The sequence below is a fragment of the Bos indicus genome, chromosome 13 (genome assembly GCF_029378745.1).
Source record: "Bos indicus isolate NIAB-ARS_2022 breed Sahiwal x Tharparkar chromosome 13, NIAB-ARS_B.indTharparkar_mat_pri_1.0, whole genome shotgun sequence".
In the NCBI taxonomy this organism is placed as follows: Eukaryota; Metazoa; Chordata; class Mammalia; order Artiodactyla; family Bovidae; genus Bos; species Bos indicus.
The window spans coordinates 81,574,025-81,599,154 of NC_091772.1; the positions used below are offsets into that span (position 1 = coordinate 81,574,025).

Below are 25,130 nucleotides of genomic sequence, written 5' to 3' on the forward strand. Positions count from 1 at the left end.
TACTCACTTTAATTCAGGGGTTTGGTCCCCTGGGTTGAGTGTGGACCAAATATCTGGAATAAGATCGTGCTGAAATGCGCAGCAGCAGCAACGTCACAGAGGACGAGCAGGGGCCGGGACTGCTCCCACCTGGCGGAGGCATCTGACGAGGTCTAATCGGAAAGCGCGAGTGCAGCCCAGTGCCCAGCAGCGCAGTGACGTCCGGGAGGAGCCCTCGCACCGAGCGCGGACCTTGACGGCAGGCGACGTGAGAGCGTGAGAACTGCACACAAGCCGAAGGCCCCGCAGCCAGATGATGGGCAAACAGATCGGGACAAAGTCATTCAGCAAAGTCATTCATAGTAAGTGAGCTGGAGCCCAAAGGAACTGTATCAGCAAGGCAAGATCTCAAGAGCATCTTGTTGAATAAAGAGCAAATTACAGAAAGACACGTGAAACAGTGCCATATATTATGAATATGTGCATACTGCTACTGCTAAGTTGCTTCAGTCGTGTCCAACTCTGTGCGACCCCATAGACGGCAGCCCACCAGGCTCCCCCATCCCTGGGATTCTCCAGGCAAGAACACTGGAGTGGGTTGCCATTTCCTTCACCAATGCATGAAAGTGAAAAGTGAAAGTGAAGTTGCTCAGTCGTGTCTGACTCTTAGCGACCCCATGGACTGCAGCCTACAAGGCTCCTCCATCCATGGGATAGGTGGTGATCATAAAACATGTTTGGGAATAATGGATACCAAAGTCAGGAAAAGGAGATGACAGAGGATGAGATGGCTGGATGGTATCACCTACTTGATGGACGTGAGTCTGAGTGAACTCCTGGAGTTGGTGATGGACAGGGAGGCCTGGCATGCTGCAATTCATGGGGTCCCAAAGAGTCAAACACGACTGAGCGGCTGAACTGAAAGTCAGGAGAGCCACTATTTCTGAGAAAAGAGGAAGGAGGGACTCCTTATTGTTTAGTAGCTAGGTCATGTCCAGCTCTTTGTGGCCCTGTGGACTGTAGCCCACCAGGCTCCTCTGTCCATGGGATTCTCCAGGCAAGAGTGCTGGGGTGGGGTTCCATTTCCTCCTCCAGGGCATCTTCCCAACCCAGAGATCGAACCCACATCTTCTGCATTGCAAGCGCATTCTTTACCCCTGCTGCTGCTGCTAAGTCACTTCAGTCGTGTCCGACTCTGTGCGACCCCATAGACGGCAGCCCACCAGGTTCCCCGTCCCTGGGATTCTCCAGGAAACAACACTGGAGTGGGTTGCCATTTCCTTCTCCAATGCATGAAAGTGAAAAGTGAAAGTGAAGTCTCTCAGTCGTGTCCGACTCTTCGAGACCCCATGGACTGCAGCCTACCAGGCTCCCCCGTCCATGGGATTTTCTAAGCAAAAGTATTGGAGTGGGGTTCCATTTCCTCCTCCAGGGTATCTTCCCCACCCAGAGATCGAACCCACATCTTCTGCATTGCAAGCTCATTCTTTACCCCTGAGCCACTGGCGAAGCCCAAAGAGGGAAACAATTCAACTCTATCTGTATTATTTTATTTCTCAGAAAAGTATTAGGGCCTAAACGACAATGTTGAGATCTGACAAAGCTGGGCGGTGACTGCTTTTCCGTATGCTTGAGGTGTTTCAGAAGTTTAAACTCGTGTTTATTGCTTGTTTTGTGTGTTCCCGCTCCTCTTTCCTTGTCTCTTACAGGTGAAGTGTTGGGACGTAAAACATGTTTATCACTTCTGCTTGGATGCGCGTTTTTCAGAGCAGCAGTTTCTTCCTGCTATGAAGGCTCTGTAAAAGGTTTGGGGTTGAAGGATTTCAGTTCCGAGTGCTAGAACTTGTTTTCCGCTGGGCGCGGAGGAGAGGTCATGAAGTGCGCGCTGCGGCCGGGGTTGAGTTAATCATCGACTGCGGCTGCCCCTGGGCTGCGTGCCCTCCGCGAGCCTTTGTGCGGCAGACGTCCTGCCGCCCTGGGCACAGCAGAGGGAGAGGGGCCGCGGGCCGCCGGGTGGCCGAGCCCCCAGGCCGGGTCCACAGCACCGCTGCCTCCCTCACCCAGCTGATTCCCTCCCTTTCCGCCGCTTGCTCCAGCCAGTCCGCAGGAGGACGAGACCCACAGAGGGAATCAGGCCTGGCGGAGTTACTCCTGACCTCCTGTGGGAGGTTCAGGGAGGCCAAGGAGGTGTGCGACCTTCCGGTTAAAGTGTGACTTGACAACAGGGCCAAGTGAGGCATCAAGTTCATGGATGAGATCAGTGTCAACGGGGACAAGACCATGGGTGTGTGTGAGTAAAGCAGTGCGTTCCAACACGTGTATTAAACCCAAAGCAGATAATGTTGTACCCAGTACCTTGTAAGTTATGGACTCAGCACCCTGCCAAAGGTGAAATGGCTAACCCTGAACTGACTCAGCAAAGACAGGGAGGGCCACTGTATTCCTTAAAGGGCTTATCTTCCCAGGAAGCCAGGATGGTTTTGCGGTGGGTTGGGTTAAAAACTTGTTTTTGAATTTTATTGCGATAAGAACACTTCACGTGAGATCCACCCCCTCACCAGAATTTCAGTGTGTAAGGCAGTGCTGTTATCTCTAGACTCCATGCTGTACAGCACATTCAGGAAGTTACTCGTCTTACATAAGGGGCACACCCTTCAGCAGCTGGCCACCACCATCCTGTCCTTTGCTCTGTGAGCTTAATTATGTTAAAGCTGTCACAGGTGGATCATGCCTCTATGGATCATACAGGTGGATCATCCGTACAGGTGGACATCTGTCCTGTCACAGGTGGATCGTCCGTACAGGTGGACATCTGTCCTGTCACAGGTGGATCGTCCGTACAGGTGGACATCTGTCCTGTCACAGGTGGATCGTCCATACAGGTGGACATCTGTCCCGTCAGAGGTGGATCATCCGTACAGGTGGACATCTGTCCTGTCACAGGTGGATCGTCTGTACAGGTGGATATCTGTCCTGTAACGGCTTCTTTCACTTGGCACAATGTCAAGGTTCACCCAGGTTTCTGCACTTTGCAGGATTTCCTTCCTTTTAAAGGCCAAATAATATTCCACTGTGTGTATATGTGGCATTTTCTTGGTCCGTGCATTCATTCAGGCACTTTTAAAAAATTTCAACTTTCTATTGTGAAAATCTCAAACTGCAAACATGTTGGAAAAGGACGTTCCGTGAACACCAGCATGCCGTTTTCACCTCTCAGCCGTGTTCTCCTAATGCACATTTTGCCACGTCTCCTGTTCCTGTCTCTGAGACCGTGTATCATGTCGCAGGTACTGTGCGTATTAATATAATGTGTGTGCACGTGCTCAGCCGTGTCCGACTCTCTGCAACCCCACGGACTGTAGCCCGATAGGCTCCCTGTCCATGGGATTATCCTGGCAAGAATGCTGGAGCAGGTTGCCATTTCCTTCTCCAGGGGATCTTCCTGACCCAGGGAATGAACCCAGGTCTCTTGCACCTCCTGCACTGGCAGGTGAACTCTTTACCACTGCACCAGCCAGGAAGCCCATAATATAGTATATGCATGTGTGCTAAGTCGCTTCAGTTGTGTCCCACTCTGCGACCATTTGGACTGTAGCTCACCAGGCTCCTCTGTCCACGGGATTCTCCAAGCAGAAATACTGGAGTGAGTTGCCATACCCCTCTCCAGGGGACCTTCCCAACCCAGGGATCAAACCCGCTTCTCTTACATCTCCTGCACTGGCAGGTGGGTTCTTTACCACTAGCGCCACCTGGGAAGCCCAACATAGTATATACAAACATTATTTTTCTGCAAAATTATTTGAGAGCAAATTGCAGACATCACACCGTTTTACTTCTAAAACCCTCAACAAGTATCGCCCATGAACAAGAGGTTTCTCTCACACAAGAACACAATCAGGGTTGCCTGCAAGAGAAATCTGCACAGGATTTAGAAGAGGGAAGTGAAGAAGCCCTGACTGGAGAGTCCTGACTCTGCTTCCACTGTTGGACAAGGTCCAGTTCCATAAGAAATCCCTCATCTAGATCTCTCACCCTGGTTCTGCCTCACTGAACAAACCCTAAGTGATACAGACTGAGTCTCAGCATTTATCTACTTGGAGCTTCCTGATCTTTTCCAAGTTTTAGGGAGAAAAATGTTCCTTTTAGGTAAGTTTATAAAGCTAACTGATCAATGTCTTGCTGCTGCTGCTGCTAAGTCGCTTCAGTCGTGTCCAACTCTGTGCGACCTCATAGACGGCAGCCCACCAGGGCTCCGCCATCCCTGGGATTCTCCAGGCAAGAACACTGAAAGTGGGTTGCCATTTCCTTCTCCAAAGCATGAAAGTGAAAAGTGAAGTCGCTCAGTCCTGTCCGACTCCTAGCGACCCCATGGACTGCAGCCTTCCAGGCTCATCCGACCGTGGGATTTTCCAGGCAAGAGTACTGGAGTGGGGTGCCATTGCCTTCTCCGGATCAATCTCTTAGCTGGGACCGATTACATTTACATGAAGACTTTTCAAAGGGTTGAACTTTTCTCTCTGAGTTTTCTACTTGTTTGGTGAGAGAACAGTTTTTAATTGTTTGCCTCAAAGGCCAGCAGAAGATGTCAGTGGGTTTTGTAATATGTGAACCCAGTGACGGTGGTGAGTTGCAGAGGTGACAGGGTTCAGCTGGCAATCACTGGCAGCTCTCCAGGTCTCTGTTCAGGACCTGTGACCTTTGAGTGAGTTCCTGAGATTAAAGTTTAGTCCCAGTGTGAGGCCAGCTCTAAAGAATTCTAGCTTTTTAGACTGATGAGGAAAAGAGACCCCGGGGACGGAGAGGAGAGGCCACTTGCGATGTGGGCCCGGGAAACGGGGAGGCAGCTGCTGGGTCTGTGGCAGTTCAGGGCTCTGTGGCCAGCCACAGCCAGACCTGGGTCGCAGGAACACTGTGTCACCGCTGTGCAACTAGAAGCGGGGCTTCCCAGGTGGCCCAGTGATACAGAATCTGCCTGCCAGTGCAGGAGATGCAAGAGACGTGGGTTCGTTCCCTGGGCCAGCAACATGCCTCGGGGGAGGAAATGGTATTCTTGCCTGGAGAATCCCACGGACAGAGGAGCTTGGTGGGCTACCATCCACAGAGTCACGAAAGAGCTGGACACGACTTAGAGACAAAACAGTAACAGCTGGAAGCAACTTACAGCATGTCTTCAAGTCTCAGTGTCCTGATTCATAACATGGAGTGATAATCCCTTTCTTAAATGGTTTGCAAAGATCAAATGGAACCGTATGTGGAGGACTCTGCATAGTGCCTGGCATGCAGGACAGTGGAAAAGAGACTCCTGACCCAGGTGACCTGAGACAAGTTATTCACCTGTTCAGTGCCTCAGTTTGCTCATCTGTAAAATGGAGCCATAGATAGCATCCACTTCCAATATTTTCATGAACATTAAATAAGTAGATAGTAGTGTGGTTAGGGGAGAAGGCAATGGCACCCCACTCCAGTGCTCTTGCCTGGAAAATCCAATGGACGGAGGAGCCTGGTGGGCTGCAGTCCATGGGGTCGCTAGGAGTCGGACATGACTGAGCGACTTCACTTTCACTTTTCACTTTCATGCACTGGAGAAGGAAATGGCAACCCACTCCAGCGTTCTTGCCTAAGTCGACTGAAGCGCCTTAGCAGCAGCAGCAGTGTGGTTAGGACGGCAAACATTAGATTCAGGTTCTGCCCCAACATTTCACTGTCGTGTGACCTTGTGGAAGTTACTTAACGTCTCTGAGTCCATTACCGGTTCTCATTTAAAAAGCATGATGGAATTCCCTGGTAGTCTGGTGGTTGGGACTTTGTGCTTTCACTGCTGAGGGCACAGGTTCAAGCCCCGGCTGGGGACTAAGATCCTGCCAGCCCCATGGTGTGCTGTGAGGGTGTCAAGCAGGTGACAGAGCCTAGTGCTCCTGGTTTTCAATAAATATGGTTGCTGTTATCGCTGCCCTTATCATGATGATCAGACATATTCCAAGGTTGGAGCTCAGTGAATCGCATGCTTAGTTTTGTTTAACTCTTGCAGCCATCCTGCTGGGCAGGTGTCCCCCTGCTGGGTAGGTGTCTTCCTGCTGGGCAGGTGTCCCCCTGCTGGGCAGGTGTTGCCCTGCTGGGTAGGTGTCATTTTATACTCTTGCCCTCTGATGGAGAAGCCACTGAAAGGTGGATCAGGGTCAATGCTGTCTATCGTTTGCTCATCTCTGGGCTGGGGAGCTGAGCCCCTCACCACTGTGCTTTCAGTAACTTTTTCTAGGAACCATAGGGCAGATCACTCCCTCCCGGTCTATCTCACTGAATGCTTGATAAAGGCTGAGCATCCTGGGGTCGGAGTGCCTACCGTGGACAGGCTGCAGGTTGTCTCTCAGACACGTTTGAAAAGCCATAAAGGAGAGGGCAGGCTCTCTGTGTCAGGGTGCAGGGCCTTTGGGGGCGCTGCCTCATCTCCTTGTTGCCTGAAGGTTCCTGCATCAGCACTGGGAGTGCTGAGGAGCTGCTCAAAGGGAAACACAAACCCAACCTTTGTTAGTCACGAAGCAACGCTGTATGGAATCCTGCTCTTTAACAATGGAGAAGAACATTACAAGAGCTAGGGCGCTTTTTCAGAGGTTTCAGTTGAAACACACATAGCCGTGAGCACACCTTTGCTAATCGCTAGGGAAATGAGACCGACTCTAGAGGACGAGGTATCTTTCTTCTCTGGGGACTGTTGGGGAGTGAGGAGCAGATGCTCGGGGCACTGAGCCATGTTTCAGGACATGAGATGTGCAGGATGCGGGGCTCTTCTCTGCAGAATTTCACAGCTGAAGAGATCTATAGACAGACTTTTACTTGTTCAACTGTTTTTTTCTTTTTCGTTTTGGAGGGACAGGAATGGGGACTGGAGTTAAAAGAAGGACTTGCGCCTGGTCCTTTAACACATGCTAAAGGATAGAGCTGCAAGGGCGTAGAAGGTGGGGCAAGAGTTGACAGACCCGTGGGAGGCCACGGGAGATGGTGGAGCGCAGGGCAAACCAGAGACGACCTGACCTCCTCAGAGGGGGTCCCGTTACCAGGCCACACGGACAATGCCGCGGGAACTGCTTCCAACAGAAGTGGAGATTCCAGGTTGGAGAATGGAACCTCCCGATTTTTAAAAATCGTTGGTGATTTCAAAAGCTTAAGACACACCTTACAAGCCAAGCAAAACCTTCCTGTGGCCCTCAGTTGGCTCAGAGCCTGCCTGTTTGTGACCTGGGTTGCAGAATCTTCCAGCGCTCCACACATTTCCTGCAGCAGAGCTCCCATCTCGCTTCCTGTCAAGTGTTGTTTTTCTTCCAAGGCTGCCCTGTTTACTGAGGTCAGCCACCCTTGGTGTGATAATTTCCTTGCTTCTTCATCCTGAATCAGGACCTCAAACGAAGGCAATGTTTTACTTGTGTTTCCTGCCTACCATTCACCCCCTTGTGCTTGTTCAGCCATAAATTCAGGAACCACAAGGAAAGCTATTAAGATTAAAGGATGTTTTAAACTCATCCCACCCCTAGGTTTTATTAAAGAATCTTCTTTTTATAGTAAACTAGAGAGAGGACGTTCAGAGTCCGGGTTCAGAAGGTGCAGGGTTTTTGCTTAGCAAAGTTCAAAAATAGAACCAAAAATACAACTTGGTAAGCCATTAATCTCCCAATACTACTCTTTCCTCCATGAAAGCAGCCACTGGAACCATCTCCACCTCTGAGCTTGGAACAAGACACGGCCTGCGAGGCTGGGTTTCATTCTTCACACACTGTTGATTCTGTGTCTTGATTCCGTCCTTGCATCTTGAAGGCAACAACCAGAAAAACAGCCCTGCGACACCCAGCTGGGCTGTCAGTCTTTCTCCTGGATTTCCGAGCAGACCAGGAGAGTGAGTCAGAGATGAGTCATAAACCTGTGGATTTCGGTTTCAGGTTAAGTCTTTCATTTAAGGCAAGGCAGTTTCCCCAGAGTATTGTTTTTCCTCTTTGGTGAACAAATGTGTTTACTTTAAAACACTCATCAATAAAGTCATTAAGCAGACGTGGTCTATCAAAGAAATGCTAAACTAGTTTCTATGCTTCAAACCGTTTCGGAAAGATACATTGTAATTGAAGAACGGGGCATAGAAATGTGAGTTTTCACTGAAGAAAGTATGGGTGACCAGTTAGACACATACACACTTGTACACACAGATACACACTCCCAGACCCAGCGGTGCGCAGACGTCTCGCCTGACGGTCACGTTGGTTCGGTTCCTGGTTGGAGCTTCTGTCGCGTGTGGCTCCAGTCAGCTTCCTACTGGACTTCTGGCCGCTTCTGTTTCTTATCAGCAAAACATACGTGATAAGAGTCCCTCCCGTGGAAAGTTGTGGAGATTAAACGATGTAAAACGTGTTGCACTTCTAGCACAGCATCTGGCCAATAAACACAGTCCATAAGTAGTATAAGTAACACTAGGAGCACTAGCACTTCCATGGCTAATGTTTTTTATGGGCATCTTGCTTCCAACCATTAAATAACAGACAGGACTGATTCCAGAGCTCGACTCCTTCCACCAGAGCCTGTGACCACGATGATGGTGGTGGCTTGTTCTCTAAGTTGCACCTGACTGTAGCTCGCCAGGCTCCTCTATCCATGGGCTTTCCCAGGCAAGAATACTGGAGTGAATTGCCATTTCATTTTCCAGGGATATTCCTGACCCAGGGATTGAACCCATGCTTCCTGCACTGTGGGCTTCCCTTGTGGCTCAGCTGGTAAAGAATCCGCCTGCAATGCGGGAGACCTGGGTTTGATCCCTGGGTTGGGAAGATCCTCTGGAGAAGGGAAAGGCTACCCACTCCAGTATTCTGGCCTGGAGAATTCCATGGACTGTATGGGGTCGCAAAGAGTCGGACTCAACTGAGCAACTTTCACTTTCTCCTGCATTGTAGGCATATTCTTTACTGATTGAACTACCTGGGAACTAAGAATAAATTCGTATCCCGTGTTACATTGGGAGAGAGAAACAGTGGACTGTGGACAATGCTTGTCTCATTAAATGTGAACTTGTTGTGCCTATGAAGACCCATCTCCCTAGCTGTGTGTGTTCCTAGAGAATATACTCTCTGTGAAACGACGGTGGGGAGACAGAATATCTTTGGGGACATCGAAGATCCAAGGGAGGAAACCCAGTTTCTGGGGATATTAGATGAATTTTGCAGGCAGCTGTTGCTCGTGAGATTTTACATAAGCTGTACTTACTAAGCCCAGGAAAGTATGCTAAATAACCTGGTAGCCTAAGCAACAGATAACCCACATCACTTTCCATTTCTCCTTTGTTGGGTCTAAATTCTCTTTACACTTTCCCACTCAGACTAGGTTCAGTTAAGTGAAAGTGAAAGTGTTAGTCGCTCAGCCACGTCCCACTCTTTGCGACCCCATGCAGTATACCCCACCAGGCTCCTCCGTCCATGGGATTCTCCAGGCAAGAGTACTGGAGTGGGTAGCCTTTCCGTTCTCCAGGGGATCTTCCCAACAGGGATTGAACTCTGGGTCTCCCACATTGCAGGTGGATTCTTTACCATCTGAGCCAGCAGGGAAGCCCAAGAACACTGGAGTGGGTAGCCTTTCTCTTCTCCAGGGGATCTTCCCAACCCAGGGATTGAACCCTGGGTCTCCTGCCTTGCAGGCAGATTCTTTACCCTGAGTCACCAGGGAAGCCGGAGCCGAGGACACGTCAGTTGCTTTACCTCTGTCTCACTGCAGGAGGCGCTGCGGTGCAGGGACCGGGAGCTCACGAGCTGGATCCGGCGTCCCGGGTCTGACTGGTGGTTGTTGGTTGGTTTTAACGGTTGGTTAATTTGAGATTTGCAAGATGGGGATAAGGAAGATAGCAGCACCAACTCCTGAGTGAGCTGGGAGGGTTAAATGAGTGCTGAGGACAGTGCCTGGTTCCGAGCACACACTTAAGCAGCACAAGCTCCCAGCTGTGAATCTCGTCCCGAAAAATCCGCACACACACACATCCACCCAGATGGCGACGGTCTCTCCAGAGTTCACAGATGGCGCCTCAGCCACCTCCCAGGTTTAGAACCCCCGTGTGGAAAGCAGCCTGCAGTTGACAAGGAAAGCGTGTTTACCTGGGCAAACCACGCTCCTCGCCGTCCGACGCCTTCCGTCTGTAGGGGGACAGGCCGTGTCAGAGGGAATGTTTAGTGGGGCTTGGGGGCTTGAATTCTGTTTATTAGGAAGGAAAGAACAGGCTCCTTCAAGCTGGTGATTCATCCTCCGGTTCCTTCAGGGAAAGAGAGGCGGGGGAGTGACTCAAGGGCCCTCATCCTGGGTTTGTGGAGCAGAGACTGCACAAAGGCTGGCTGCCCTCCAGAGCTTCTCCAGGCTCCCTCCAGAGAGGGCCAGGCCGAGTCACTCCTGTGTCTGGACACATCAAAAGGCAAACTGCCTGCTTGTCGGGCTTGCCAGACCCAGCGAGGAGAAGCAGCGGCAGGTCTGGGTGTGACTCACTCAGCCGGGTTGGGGAGTGGGGGTCACCCGGTTCCCCGGGCCCTGTCCTCGCCCTCCCCGGGGAGCAGACTGCCTCCTGCCGGGGAGCCGGGCGGGGAGACACTGCTGGTTTGTCTCCTCCTCTCGGTGCCAGAGCCGAGCCCTGCAGGGCTTAGAAGACGCGCATCAGGCTGAGTCTCAAAGAAGGTGACCGTCACAGTGCTCACGAGACGCCCGGGGCATGAGTGCTGTGAGAACGGGCCAGGCAGGCAGCTAATTACAAGAAATATGCGCAAAGCGTGATGAACAGGAAGCAGAGAATGATTGCTCTGGGTGGTTCTTTAGATGCCTGATCCAAAATGCTGCTGAATCTTTGAATCTGCCCGCCACCCCATTTTTTTCCCCCATAAATTTCTTTTCTCCAAAGTCAGGGTCTTCCATAGACATAGAAAACAAATGTATGGTTACCAAAGGAGAAAGGCAGGGTGAGGGATGAATTAAGAGTTTGGGATTAACAGATACACACAATTATATACAAAATAGACGGCCAGCAGGGCCTACCGTGTAGCACACAGATCTGTACTCAGTATTTTGTAATAAACTATAAGGGCAAAGAGCCTGCAAAAGAACAGACACACACGTGTGTGATTGAATGACCTCGCTGTACACTTGAGACGGACACAACATCGTGGATCAACTATACTTCAGTAAAATTTAGAAAAATAAGAGACGGTCTTTCTACAGCTGGAGTTTTCTACCACATACCATAACAGATTTAACCTCAAGCACATGCCACACTAAATCATATTTTTATATATACATAAATACTCGTATAAGTGCATACTATACACACGTATGTATGTGTATCAAGTTAATACTGATACATACTCATATAAGCATATACTGTGCACACATATGTATATGTATCAAATTAATACCGATACATACTCATATAAGCATATACTATACACACACATGTATATGTATCAGTACTACCTTGAGTAACAACTGGTTACTGACATAATTTTGTATTTTCTAGATACTTATTCAACATCTATTACATGTCATTTTGACATTTCTTCCTCATAGGTAGGACATGATTTTCTTCCAGGTCTCAACTATTTTTTCAGGGTGTTGTGGAAAAAAAAAAATCAGAGCCTAATTCCATCAACCTTAAAGTAGCTGAGATGAAAACCTTTAGGGGAATATATATTTTATGACCTCATCAATAAATGAACACATTCTTGACGTTCTTCTAAGGCTAAACACACATGTATGTATTATGTGTGTGGGTGCCTGTGTGTGTTGTAATTGGTGGTAAGATGCGTCAAGCCAAGCTTAAGCTATCTGTGGTGGGCATATCCTTAAGAAAACAAGATCGTGCTTTATGTGAAAAATGTATCTTGCTCATGTTTTAAGCGGCATGGAATTTGGAAAGAATTATGACATTTGAAGAAGAGAGGGAAAAAGAGTTCAGATTACCCCCTTCTAGTTTCTATGGCCCAGAAAACACTGACGTGCTTGACGTGTTGCCACCAGCATTTCCCAGCTGGCACAGGGGTAAAGAGCCCGCCTGCCCAGACAGGAGACCTGGGCTCGATCCTTGGGTCAGGAAGATCCCCTGGAGAAGGAAATGGCAACCTGGCCCGGTACTCTCGCCTGGAGAATATCACGGACAGAGGAGCCTGGCGGGCTACAGTCTAGGGGGTCGCAAAGAGCTGGACGCGACTGAGTGGCTGAGCACACACAATTGTTTCTAAAAGTCGAAGAACACTCAGAGGAGAGAGCGGGGGGAAACACGTCTTCGGCAGGGTCCCTAACAGAAGGCAGCTCGGTAGGGGCAGAGGTGAACGCTCTGGGGTGCGTTTCAAAGAGGCTGCATCTCCTGAGGTTGTTGACAAGCTGGTAGCTGAGGGGAACGGGAGGGAGTTTCCCTCACCTTTTTCAACATGTGAACTGATCATCCTTGGGTCAAGAATGAACTCCTGTCCCCACATGAATATTGCAGAGTTGGCCCAGACGTGCAGAAGAAGAGAGAGAAGGAGAGAGCAAAGGAATTTTGATGTTCTGTGGACCAGACACGATGTACTTATATGGATTTCCATGGAGGAGCTGGTTTATATGCAACACATTCCTTCCTCGAGGTGTTTCAGGACATTCCCATAACAGTCTGCAATTACCCAAGTCAGGGCTCAGGAAACAGCACGAGGCTGCGTAAGGAACAGCGCAGTCTTGGTTTACTGCGGATGAGAACTGGATTGGGGGAAGAGGCCTCGGAGATTCTTGTGTGTATCAGCCCTTTCTTCAAGAGAGAAAGTGCTATTGTCTAATCAGAATCCTTCCAAGCCTTGACATGCCTACTGGGTCTCACACATAGAGGCCTTCAACCCTGAGAAGGATGCTGCCTGTGTGCCTGCCGGGCTCCTCTGTCCGTGGGATTCTCCAGGCAGGAATACTGGAGCAGGTTGCCATTTCCTTCTCTGGGGGACTTTCCCAACCCAGGGATCAAACCCACGTCTCTTGTGTCTCCTGCATTGCCAGGTGAGTTCTTTACCACTGAGCCACCAGGGAAGCCCTTGAGAAGCATGTTAAGTCTTTATGAAATTGTTTTCCAAACTAGTTATCTTATTTCTCTTCAAATTTCTCTTCCATCTTCTCCATCACTTACTGTTGGCCAACTGACCACTTTTTAAATTGGTTATCTTTATTAGTCTTCTTCAAAATTATGAGATAATAAGCTAGTCCTAAGTCTGTGATGTGAACCCCAGAGTTCAAATACAATTTTAGCAGAAGGTGTGGCTGATGGGAAAAGTAGGTCAGATAGCTCATGATAAACTGCTCCCAAGAAGGGATTTGGGCCCCATCCACAGTGGACACTTTTCCTCATTCTGACTTTATTTATTAATTTGCTGCACACAAAGATCCTGATGAGTTCACCCAGTAATTTTATCACAACTGCTCTTGGGGATGATCTTTCCTAGAACGTAATTTAACTCAGGGGGTTTATAATTGGGCTATGGGCCAAAATACATGGGGAAAAAATATCTCACCAGGATGCCTGAAGATCCTTGGTTCAAATATTTTGGCAATCCAGTGCTCGGCAGAGGAATTCAACACAATTTTTTGAGTCCTCTTTCTTGGTTGCTTCCTTTCTTAAGCAATGAGTTCACACGTTGGTCTGGGAGTGTGCTTCAGAGAAGAGTCCTCGGATTCCAGTTAAGCTTTATGGAAGAGTGAGTCTGGTTGCCACCTTTATGTCTGAGGCTTTAGTTCACACTCCTTTGGCTTATTTCTAAATGTTTTTATTTTCTAATAAAAAATTAGTTCCTTCTGAAGATGTGGTACATATATACAATGGAATATTAGTCAATCATAAAGAAGAAAAATGGTGCCATTTGCAGCAACATGGATGCACCGACCAGTCTGAGCGAAGTCAGACAGAGAAGGTGAAATATCATAAGACATCCCTTATATGTGGAATCTTAAAAAAATGATACAGATGAACTTACAAAACAGAAAGGAAGTCACAGACTTAGATAATGAACTTCTGGTTGCTGGGAGGAAGGATGGGGGAAGGGGTCGTTAGGGAGTCTGGGATGGACATGGACACACTGCTGTATTTCAAATGGATCACCAGCAAGGACCTGCTGTTCAGCACAGGGGACTCTGCTCAGTGTTACGTGGCAGCCTGGGTGGGGGGCGGTTTGGGGGAGAGTGTGTGTGTGTGTGTGTGTGTGTGTGTGTGTGTGGCTGAGTCCCTTGCTGTTCACCTGAAGCTATCCCAGCGTTGTTTCTTAATCATCTATCTCCCAATACAAAATGAAAAGTTTTTTAAAAAAGAAAAAACAATCACTTCTTTCTTCTGAGAGGTCATCTCATCAGGGCTTAAATTTCCTCTGTCTGGTAGAATGCTTTGTCTTTACTTAAAAAAATTAGCTTGGGCTTGGTATGCAATGATGATGTCTTTTATCTGCCATTGTAGGAAAAGGGGAATTAGTCCTTTTCTTTTTTCCGGGGGGAATGAGTTCATGTTGGGAGCACCTGGTAACTAACCGCTGGTTACAAACATTTGTTTCTTTGCTTCTTTCACTGACTGGAGAGACCTTTCTGAAGCACTACCTGTGCTGACGACTTAGCCCGAAAGGGCAAGAGGAGGAAATTCTTCTTGCAGGTGCCCAGTGAAGGCTGATGGTGAGGCTGGGCTTCCTAGAGGGAGATGCCATCTCGTGGGATGAAGCTAGTGGTGGACATGTGGCCCGAGGGGTGACAGAAGCTATGTTCTGGCCTGTCTTACTTCCCATCCTCTGATTTCCTGCTTAGACTTGCTCCCGCTGGCTGAATCCAAATGCAGCCACTGGCAAAGGATCTGGAGGACCATGGAGGTCAGCTTCCCAGGCAGACAGGAGGGCAGAAACGGATGCGGTTGGGGAAGCAAAGTAATGAATAAGGGCGGTGTGATTGATCCCAGCGAAGCCTCCACATGGGGCTTCCTTTCTCAAGCCCCCTTTCCCAGCCAGTGCCTCGCGGGCTTCTCCCCACCGGTGGACCCCGCTGCTCAGCATGTGGACTTCATTGGCTTTCTTTGCTTCCTCTCGGCATCTCTCCTGTTCTCTGGCTTCTCTTCCAGTTCTCTATTCTTAACCTTCTCTCCTCCTCTTCCTCTCTTGCTCAGCATCTCTCCTATCCTTGGAGCCTGCCTCAGCCTAACAAAAGTCCTAAACTTCCACCAAAAATCCTAAAGAGCTTTTTCATGAACTCTTTTTTCCAGGGAAAGGAGATGGATTCAGGAGGACAGTTCCAATTTTGAAATGGAGAGACTTGCATAAGACGATCTTTTCAGGCTATGACTATTGGTCTTGATGATCAAAAAGAATCATGATGTACTACTTACATTGTGTAGTAAGAAAAAAAAAGACCAAAATATTTTTTGAAAGGAAAAAGAAAGCCCCATAAATATTGTACATCTTTTGTCAGAAAATGATCATTGATATATTTTCTCATTTCCTTTGATCATCCTTTTTGGGTCTGCTGTTTTCAATTTCTAAGGCTGATCACACCACTCAAGTGACTCATGGAACCATCCTGAGAGTCGTGTTTCAGGTTGAATGAAATGAAGACATTCCAGTTGCTATACACAATGCTTGGGGGCTGACAGCTGTCACGTATCAATAAATCAGACTCTTATTAAGAATTATTGGTTATTAATCACCCCAGTCCCTGAATATGAAGCTGAATTCCTTATTGCTGTGCTAACAACTTTGAAAACATACACTTACACCTTCCATCTGAAAGAGGGGAACCTGTTTCCCTTTCAAGACAGAAATTAATTTCTTTGGTTAGGACATCGCCCAGGAATTTAACGGTTCTCCAGTGCGCTGAGCTCCGAGAGGACAGTGGTTCATGCAGATGGATTGCGTTTCAGAACCTTGAAGGCTGAGCTGCCCCACTGTAGACGCAGAATCCATAGTATTCCTGGGCTTGCCTCTAACGATTAAAAGATGGCTGCATGTGCTGCGTCAACAGCTTGTAAATTCGTAATTGGGGGCAACTGAGGCTCTAGCTGCCCACAGCGGGTTAATGTCGGGCTCAGAGGGTCGAGTTAGGGTGGAACGTAAAGTGATGCGCGGCGGCGAATGGACACGAGATCACTCACGTTCCGGGGAGATTGTCTTTGAAGCCGCTCTGTGTTCTGTGCAATCGGAGGAGTGGCTTCCCAGGTAACACCGGCTTCACTGTGTGGCCACATTCAGGGGCCAAAGAAGTCATGATGAACGGAACGCAGGTCCTTCTGAAGCTTCTCCAGGTCGGATTAGACGCAGGGCTGGTCAGGCGTGAGACGCCTTCCCGCCTCCTCCCCGCCGCGTCCGGACCCTTGTTAACGTGCCTGCAGCGCCATTTCCACGCGGAAGCTGCGACCTGCGTCCGCTGCGCTTGGCGTCCTTCCCGGACCTGAGTCATGAATGCCTCCCAGGCGGAAGCTGTCTTCGTCCCGCCTCTCTGCTTTCTCAGTGTTCCCAGTTACTGTCCAACTGGCATTTCCCTGTTGTCAGAACTCGCACTGTTTGTGTAAGTCAGAATTCAAGCTGTCCTCTGTGTCTGCTGCTTCTTACTCACCCAGCAGTTTTACATTATGACCCCACCATGGCCAAAGGGTCAGCCTGTACGCATTGCATTAGAAGGCAAGGCCTTAACCCCTGGACTGCCAGGGAAGTTCCAGGCCCCCGCCCTCTTACACTCTTGTTGAGGAGACATGTAACTAGACAAGCAAATATATAAAATCATTTTAGACAGGGCTATGGAATATGAAGGAAATAAAATAGGGTGATGCCAAAAGATAGCTTAGTGGGAGTAGGGGGGTTATTAACACGAGTTGGTTTTCTCTGAATAAGCTATTTTAACGCTGAGACTCAAAGAATGAGAACGAACCAGCAATGCAGTGATCTGGAGCAAGAATGTAAAAGGTAAAGGAACTGCAATTGCAAGAAGCCCCCAGGCAGGAGTGAGTCTGGTTTGTTGAAGGAACAGCAGGGGCATCAATGGAACCAGGATGGAACATGCTTAGTGAGCGAGAGGTTATGTCAGAGTGCATGGGCCTGGGCTGCACACACCATGATGGGTGTTTTGACTTTATTAAGTATACCCATCCAACTGCGCAGCCTACATTTCTTCACTTCCTTCCTTACCTTGGGTATCACGGTTCACCGTTTTCATCTCTCCCTTGAAGACATCTTCCCCTTTTATATCAGTTAACTCTTGCTGTGTGACAAATTATACCAAAAAAATTTTAGGGGTTTTTGGACAGTTCTGCTCGCAAGACTGCAGTCAAGATAACTGTAAGTTGTCTGAAGGTGTGAATGGGCGGGGGGGACTCACCTCCAAGCTGACTCACTCGCAGGCCTGGTAGTTAGTCCTGGCTGCTGGCAGGAGGCCTCAGTTCTGTGTCCTGTGGACCTCTCCACAGGAGGTCTTGAGTGTCCTCATGACGTGGTGGCTGGCTCCCCCAGAGAGGGCAATCCAGGAGAGTGCAAGGTAAAAGTCACAGTGCCCTTTCTGACCCAGCCTTGGCAATCACACACCACCACTTCACAACACCCACTGGTCACACAGGTCATCCTGGTTCACGTGGGACAGAAGGGACCCCACGGGCAGCTTGTCGCTCTGCACCTTCTAAGGATGAACGCAAGCTGATGCGGTGTCTGCTTTTTTCATGGTTTTCTTCTGATACTCATTTGAAGACATAAATCGCGGAAATTGAGAGCCTGTGCTTTGGGGTTACCAAGAACCCTGGGCTCGAAGATCAAGTTTACTGCCCCTGGGCCTGTGGCCTGCGGCACATTCCTTAACCTTGCCAAGCTTCCGTCTCCTCATCTGAGCACTGGAGGCCATTCCACCTCACCAGCCATGGTCAAATGAAGACTAAAGTGAGCTGATGCTTTAAACAAAAACAGACAGCTAGCGGGAAACTGCCGTGGAGCACAGGGACCTCAGCTCGGGGCTCTGTGATGGCTTACGTGGCGGGTGGGAGGGAGGCTCCAGAGGGAGGGGCACCGGGCCGTAGAGCTGACCCCACTGGGTGCAGTGGGAACCAACACAGCACAGCAGTAAAGCCCGTGCCCTCCCCTTGTGCGTGAGGAAGTAAGGAATCTCAGTGGCTCATGGCTGCGTCTATCACATGTACACAAGCCACGCTCTGAGTTCAGTGACCCTGTATTAATTTGAGAAACTGTGTTTTGTTACACATTCACTTCTGCTCAAATCAAGGAAATAAGCTAAGTTTTGATGAAAAAATGAATGGAAGACATCCAAACAGAAAAGAAAAACGGATTTAGCCGTAATAATTGTCACACAAATTTTCAGTGTATGTTATCGGGCACGGTCCTTGCTCTTACTCCTGTTTTATTACCGCAGAACGCAGGTACTCCCTGAAGCATTTCACAGAGTTTGGTGATTTCACGAGGTCCAGCCTGCGGTCAGTTTAACGCAGGTACTCCTTGAAACATTTCACAGAGTTTGGTGATTTCACGAGGTCCAGCCTGCGGTCAGTTTAACGCAGGTACTCCCTGAAGCATTTCACAGAGTTTGGTGATTTCACGAGGTCCAGCCTGTGGTCAGTTTAACGCAGGTACTCCTTGAAACATTTCACAGAGTTTGGTGATTTCACGAGGTCCAGCCTGCGGTCAGTTTAACGCAGGTACTCCCTGAAACATTTCACAGAGTTTGGTGGTTTCACGAGGTCCAGCCTGCGGTCAGTTTAGACTGAAGAGACCGTGAACTTGGTGGTCTGGCTGACCCCCTGTAATGCATATTCAGGATGCCAGACATGCAGACCTGTCATAAGAATTTCCCCTTCAGTACGGTAAAGTTTGGCAGGCTCGCTGTTTGTCCTCAGATGAGCCATGAGGCAAGCATTGGGCCAGCTCAATAGGAGCATCCAAGTTCAACCCCAGTGCGAAATCTAATCAGCACTCAGAGTCAAAGGATGAGCTGGTGCTTCAGGTATTTATATCAGAAGGTGTTAAAAGATTATTTGGAACATGGTGGAGGATAAGAAACGGGACTTCAAATCCATTCCAGAATGACATTTCTTGACAGTCTTCTAAGAAATGAAGTTAATGAACTTTTGAAGATCATTCATTTTTTTTTTTTTTAACTAAGGTTTTTGCTGGACGTGAGTTTCAGCTAAGTTTTCGATGGACATGAGTTTGAGCAAGCTCTGGGAGTTGGTGATGGACAGGGGAGCCTGGCGTGCTACAGTCCATGGGGTCACAAAGAGTCAGACATGACTGAGCGACTGAACTGATGTACCAGACACTAAGCTAGGTTCTGGCAAAATAGCTAAAAGCAAGTCTGCCTGAATCCCAACTCTGATGGTGCGCAAAATTTAAGTTAGCAGCTAGCGAGTGCATAGCCCTTTTTATTTTGTTTGATGGCTTAACTTTCTACAAGTTGCTAGAAACTGCTAGAAACTTGAGGAATTTCCATATGTTCAAATGAATAATAGCCTTTGTGGCAGTTATAACATTTGTACCCAGTTAATCAGCGACCTCGGAGAAGGCAATGGCACCCCACTCCAGTACTCTTGCTTGGAAAATCCTGTGGATGGAGGAGCCTGGTAGGCTATAGTCCATGGGGTCGCTAAGAGTCGGACACGACTGAGCGACTTCCCTTTCACTTTTCACTTTCATGCATTGGAGAAGGAAATGGCAACCCACTCCAGTGTTCTTGCCTGGAGAATCCCATGGACGGGGGAGCCTGGTGGGCTTCCATCTATGGGTCTCACAGAGTCAGACACGACTGAAGCCACTTAGCAGCAGCAGCAGCAGCAATCAGCGACTTAATTATTCAGTAGCAGATAAAAATGTATGAACTTGTTGAGACAAACATGTCTCCTGAAGCCAATGTTTAGAACTAAATTATCAACATATTTTGAGCAATAATGTCATGATCACAAATCATTTTTCTTAATTGTCTTACAAGATCCCTGGGAACTGTTTGTATTGCAAGATAAGCACATTGATAATGAATAGATTCCCAAGGCAATTTCCAACACTGGTGTGGAAATCTATACATTCCCTTAGCTCTGTTTGCTTCAAACGCAGGTGGAATTCCTTCTGAACTGGGTAAGTGGAATGCATTCTGTAAACTGCCCTTTTGTTACAGTTAGCTCAGTAGCTCCTGAGATTCCTAATTTGGCCAGTCCCATCTGACCTGACAAGCCAGTTCTTTGTTCAACTGCTAATCCATAGTGCAGATTTTAATCTCCAACAATTAATAACTCATCCCTACATATCTTGGACAGTTCATGACCGCCAGTATGGGCATTTTTACAGCTGTGTACAGGTCTCTAGTGAGACAACACATGTTTGTGAAATGAATGCATGCTCCTTTTCATTTTCAATCCAATGACTGGAATTTGCATCTAACGCTTGAAATTTTGCACCATACTGAAATGATATCTCAACAGAGAAAAACTGCAGCATGAGCAGTAGTTCTCGACTGGGGTGACTTCACCTCCCAGGGAACATTGGCAATGTCTGGTGACATCTTTGGTTATCACCATTGAGAGAGGTTGGTATTGGCATCTGGCAGGTAGAGACCCTGGGATGCTACTCCACATTCTGCAGTGCGCAGGACAGCAGCTCTACAATAAAGGATTATTTGGCCTTTATGTCACTAACGCTGCTGCTGAGAAATGCGGACTCACCAGGGTGCGTGTTAGTCACTCAGTCGTGTCTGATTCTTTGTGACTTGTTGTTCTGTAGCCCACCAGGCTCCTCTGTCCATGGATTCTCCAGGCAAGAATACTGGAGTGGGTTGCCATTTCCTTCTCCAGGGGATCTTCCTGACCCAGGGATAGAACCCGGGTCTCCTGTATTACAGGCAGATGCTTTACCATCTGAGCCACCAGGGAAGTCCGATTCACCTGGGTGGGTCTAGATAATTGTTTTTTTTAAAAAAACTTTTATACAAAAGAGAAGACAAGTTACTTAATTTCTCCAAACCTATTTACTGATGTGTGCCCTGTGGTTGGTAACGGTGGTAACTTCTTGCCGTTGCCGTGTGTTTAAGACGCGGGGCAATTCCCTGCTGGTGCAGTGGTTAGGCCTCTGTGCTTTGACTGCCGAGGGCCTGGCCTCGATCCCTGGTCAGGGAACTAAAGGTCCCATAAGCTGTGTGGCACAGCCAAACAAATAAGTAAATAAGTAAGTAACATACACGGAGTGCGGACTATACTGCTGGCGCATAGTAAGCCCTTTGGTCCATGACTCTTACTGTTACCATCATTAGCTTCTCTAGAGGAGGACAGTGATACCCGCCGCCGAGACGCCCACCACCGGGGTTCATCTCTCCTGTGGTCTCCCACACTGAGCAGGGCAGACTCTATAACCAACAGGCTAGTGCAGAAATGACTCATGTGACTTCCAAGCGTATGTCCTAAAAGAAAATGTGACTTCTGCCTTGCTCTCGCTGGGACAGATCAGCTGGGCTCTAGGTCCATGTGAGAAACTCTGTAGAGATGTCCACTTAGAGAAGACTAAGGCTCCCTCCAGACGGCCAGCAATTTGCTGCCCCACGAGGGAGCCATCCTGGGAGGGTTCCTCCAGCCTCAGTTGAGCTTTGGGTGGGGGGAAATGTAAATGAAGAAAAAGAAAATCTGGATAAACCAATAATCAATACAGCAATTGGTGCAGTGGTCAAACACCTCCATGCCCATGTCAGGGCTGGCTCCACAAGTGTGGGACCTTCCCCGGGCAGGCACATGGGACCCCAAGCTTAGATGGGCACTTGGTCTAATGCTTTGTGCCACTATCTTGAAATTCTAAAATCTTTTTAAACAGGAAGTTCCTCACTTTTCGTTGACGCTGGATCCTGCAAATTATGTAGTCAGTCCTGCCTACGCCTGTGTAGTTTTATAGGTTTTATAACTTTTAAAGTATTGATAATCTAAAGCCTTTTAGGAGACAGGAAAAGAAAGCAAGTTACCTGGTTTATTTTAGAAGACTAGCATAATTTTCAAGCTTCCAGGGTCTCTAGAACAAAGTCATTTAGACGTGTAGGGATAAAATGTGATTTCATCAGATCGGCCAGAACATGAGTAACTACCAGAGTCATTCATTACCAAGGAAGGTTGATACTGACCTCCACATATGAACTGTCCTTTCCTTAAATGAAGTTGTTTTCTGATTTTTTTTTTTCTGGTTCTAACAAGGAACATGTTGCCCAAACTTCTCCTAAGTACATTCCAGGCTAGTTGATGAGTTAACTATTTTAAGCTCTTCCGGTACTTGTAGATTTTTAAAGTCTTAATGTGATTTTTGTTTGCAGGTCACTTGCTATTGAACCATGGAAAAAATTGGCAAATTGAATGGATGTTTGTCCAAAGTCAGACTCAGCACCTTTATCCAGAAACTCTAAGGATAAAAAAAAGATGAAGTTTGTCTCAGGAATTTCATGAAGACCACAATGGCAGCATACTCTGCTGGGTCTATGGTTCTGATCTAGTCAACACTGTGTCTTTAGAAGGCAGTTCTGAGCTAGTCTTATGGCCTTAAAACGAGCTAGTTGCTCATTTTCTCGAGGGGGGCTTCCCAAGTGGTGCTAGTAGTAAAGAACCTACCTGCCAATGCAGGAGACAAAAGAGAAGTCCCTGAGTCCAGAAGATTCCCTGGAGGAGGGCATGGCAACCCACTCCAGTACTCTTGTCTGGAGAATCCCATGGACAGAGGAGCCTGGCGGGCTACAGTCCATGGGGTCACAAGAGAGTCAGGCAAGACTGAAGTGACTTGACACGCACAGACTTCTTTTTGGACTTTCCTTTTCAATAGGAGGCTACCCTCATTTTCTTGCCCTGTGGACACCCCAACACAGATACTCATAAAACCAACAGAAGAGAGTTTGCTGGGAGGACTGATGTGACAATCCTTTATAACAAAATCAGGGGGTGACACCCCAGCACCCTTGACACAGTCTGTCAGAAGCCAGTCTTGCCCATCCTTCCAGGGGATTATTTAAAGATGGGGCTCACAGGAGGTGGGAAACACAGAGGCCACCTCCGTGTCTTGGCTCCACGGCCAAAGCTCCTGGGGTCAAATCCCAGCCCCACTGCATATGAGTTCTGAGAACCATAAGCAGTTATGACTCTCCAAGCCTGTTTCCTCATCTGTGAAATGGAGCATCTACTCACCCTTTCCTCCAGGGTTATTAAATTCTAGTAGTTCCTCACTCCCACACACTCTGGGGCCATTTTCATGCTGGTGGCCTGACATCACTCCCTATCACCCCCCTTTAAAACATAAACCCCTGGTCGGGGGGACTAAGATCCCGCCTGCCTCGTGTCGAAGCCAAAAGATTTTTTTTTAAATAAAATGTAAATCAACTTACTTAAAAAGCAAATTTAATAGTACTCCTAGAAATTTTTAAGTAGTTAGCATTATTATGGAAGATAATTGTAAGCACAGATTAGCAGGAATAAAGATTACTTGTGTGCAAACCTCCAAAATTCATCCTGCACATCATTTGTCAAGGCTGTTTGGGCCCTTGAGTGGCTGGGGCCGAGAGGGCGGCGTGCAAAGACCCTGAGCTCAGCTCCGCTCACGGACACACCAAACTCACACCCATCTGCAGAACAGTCATCAGAGAAAAAGACCAGAGCCAGCACAGATCTTCCACAACTAAAGACATAAAGAAGGAACCACGGCGAGACGAGGAGGGCAGACCGGCACTACAGTCAATGCATGACCCCGAAGCCGGCGCGGTTACACCGCGGGGGTTCTCCCGTGGGAGCCAGAGCTTGGAGCCCATACGGCTCTCCAGCCTGGGGTCCTGCGCTGGGGAGAGGAGCCCTCGGAGCCTTTGGCTTTGAAGGCTGGCAGGGCTTAGCTTTGGGAGCCCCCAGGACTGGGGGAAACAGAGGCTTCCCTGGTGGTCTGGCGGGGAAGACTCTGCCTCCCCACGCAGCGCACCCCCATGCCGCCACGACCACAGAGCCCTCGCCCTGCAACGGAAGACCCCACAGCTTCACGCAGCTAAGACCTGACGCGGCCAAAACTGACTAAATACATATACTTTTTTAAAAAACGGGTGCATATGATTCAAACGTTTTGCAACAACAATAAAAGGGCCCATAGCCACTCACGTGCCCCTGGCCGTGTGCAAAAGCAGCCAGTGGACCGGAGCAGGGGACAGACACCGGAGGGGACCCTCGGGGGACGGCTGCGCCCACTGGACCGCCCGTGGGCACAGCGTGGACGCCTCAGGCCACGTGACCAACCGGCCAGGGACTCGGCCCCACCCGCCAGCAGGGTGGCTGCCTAGAGGCCCCCGAGCCCACAGTCCTGCCCCCGGAGTTCAGGCATCAGTTCCAGAAGCCCCTCCGCATCTGGCCCTGCCCTCCAGAGAGCTGGCTGTTTGTGCAGGGCCGGCCTCGGCCACCAGGGGGCAGGTGCCAGACGCAAGAAACACTGTGATCTCAGGCCTCATGGATTAATTTAAAAAACCCCGCAGAATCTGTCTTGCCATGTGGAGGAACTAAGATCCCACACGCCAAGGAGCACCGCGAGCCACAACTACTGCAGCGCGGAGCTCCGGAGCCCACGGGGCACGAGCAGAGGGGTCTGTGCCCGGAACTGAACGTCCCGCGTGAAGCAGCCGAGGCTCCCGACAGTCAGAGAAATAAATGCGTCAATAAATTTCTTTTTTGGCTGCGCTGACTTTTGTGTTTCCTTTTTGCACAGGCTTCTCTAGTTTCAGCGCGGCGGCTGCTCTCTAGTCGCAGTGTGCAGGCCTCTTATTGCAGTGGCTGCTCTTGGGGCGGAGCACAGGCTCTAGCACGTGGGCTGCAGTCTCGTGGGTCCCAGGCTCTAGAGCGCGGGCTCAGTAGCTGTGGTGCACGGGCTTAGTTGCCCTGCCGCATGAGGGATCTTCCCAGACCAGGGATCAAACCCGCGTACCCTGCATTGTCAGGCAGATTCTTATCCACTGCACCGCCAGGGAAGTCCAATAAATAAATACACATTAAAAAAACATCAAGTGAAATTCGTTAGTATACAATAGGCTCAAAAAAACAAACAAACAAAAAACCTACTGTCCCCCAGCTGGGGGGTACAGCTGAACCCTGGCTCTGATCCCTTGCAGGTAAACACCAGCTTTGGGATATCCCAGATCCCATACTCCAC

The 25,130-nt window shown here is 48.8% G+C and overlaps 1 long non-coding RNA gene across 1 annotated transcript; it reads left to right on the forward strand.

The window, feature by feature from the left end:
* Positions 1-1,924: 1,924 nt before the first annotated feature.
* Positions 1,925-24,665, forward strand: LOC139186627 (uncharacterized). Its single transcript, XR_011570304.1, has 2 exons — positions 1,925-2,269; positions 22,282-24,665. It is a non-coding gene; the product is annotated as an uncharacterized lncRNA (long non-coding RNA).
* Positions 24,666-25,130: the final 465 nt, after the last annotated feature.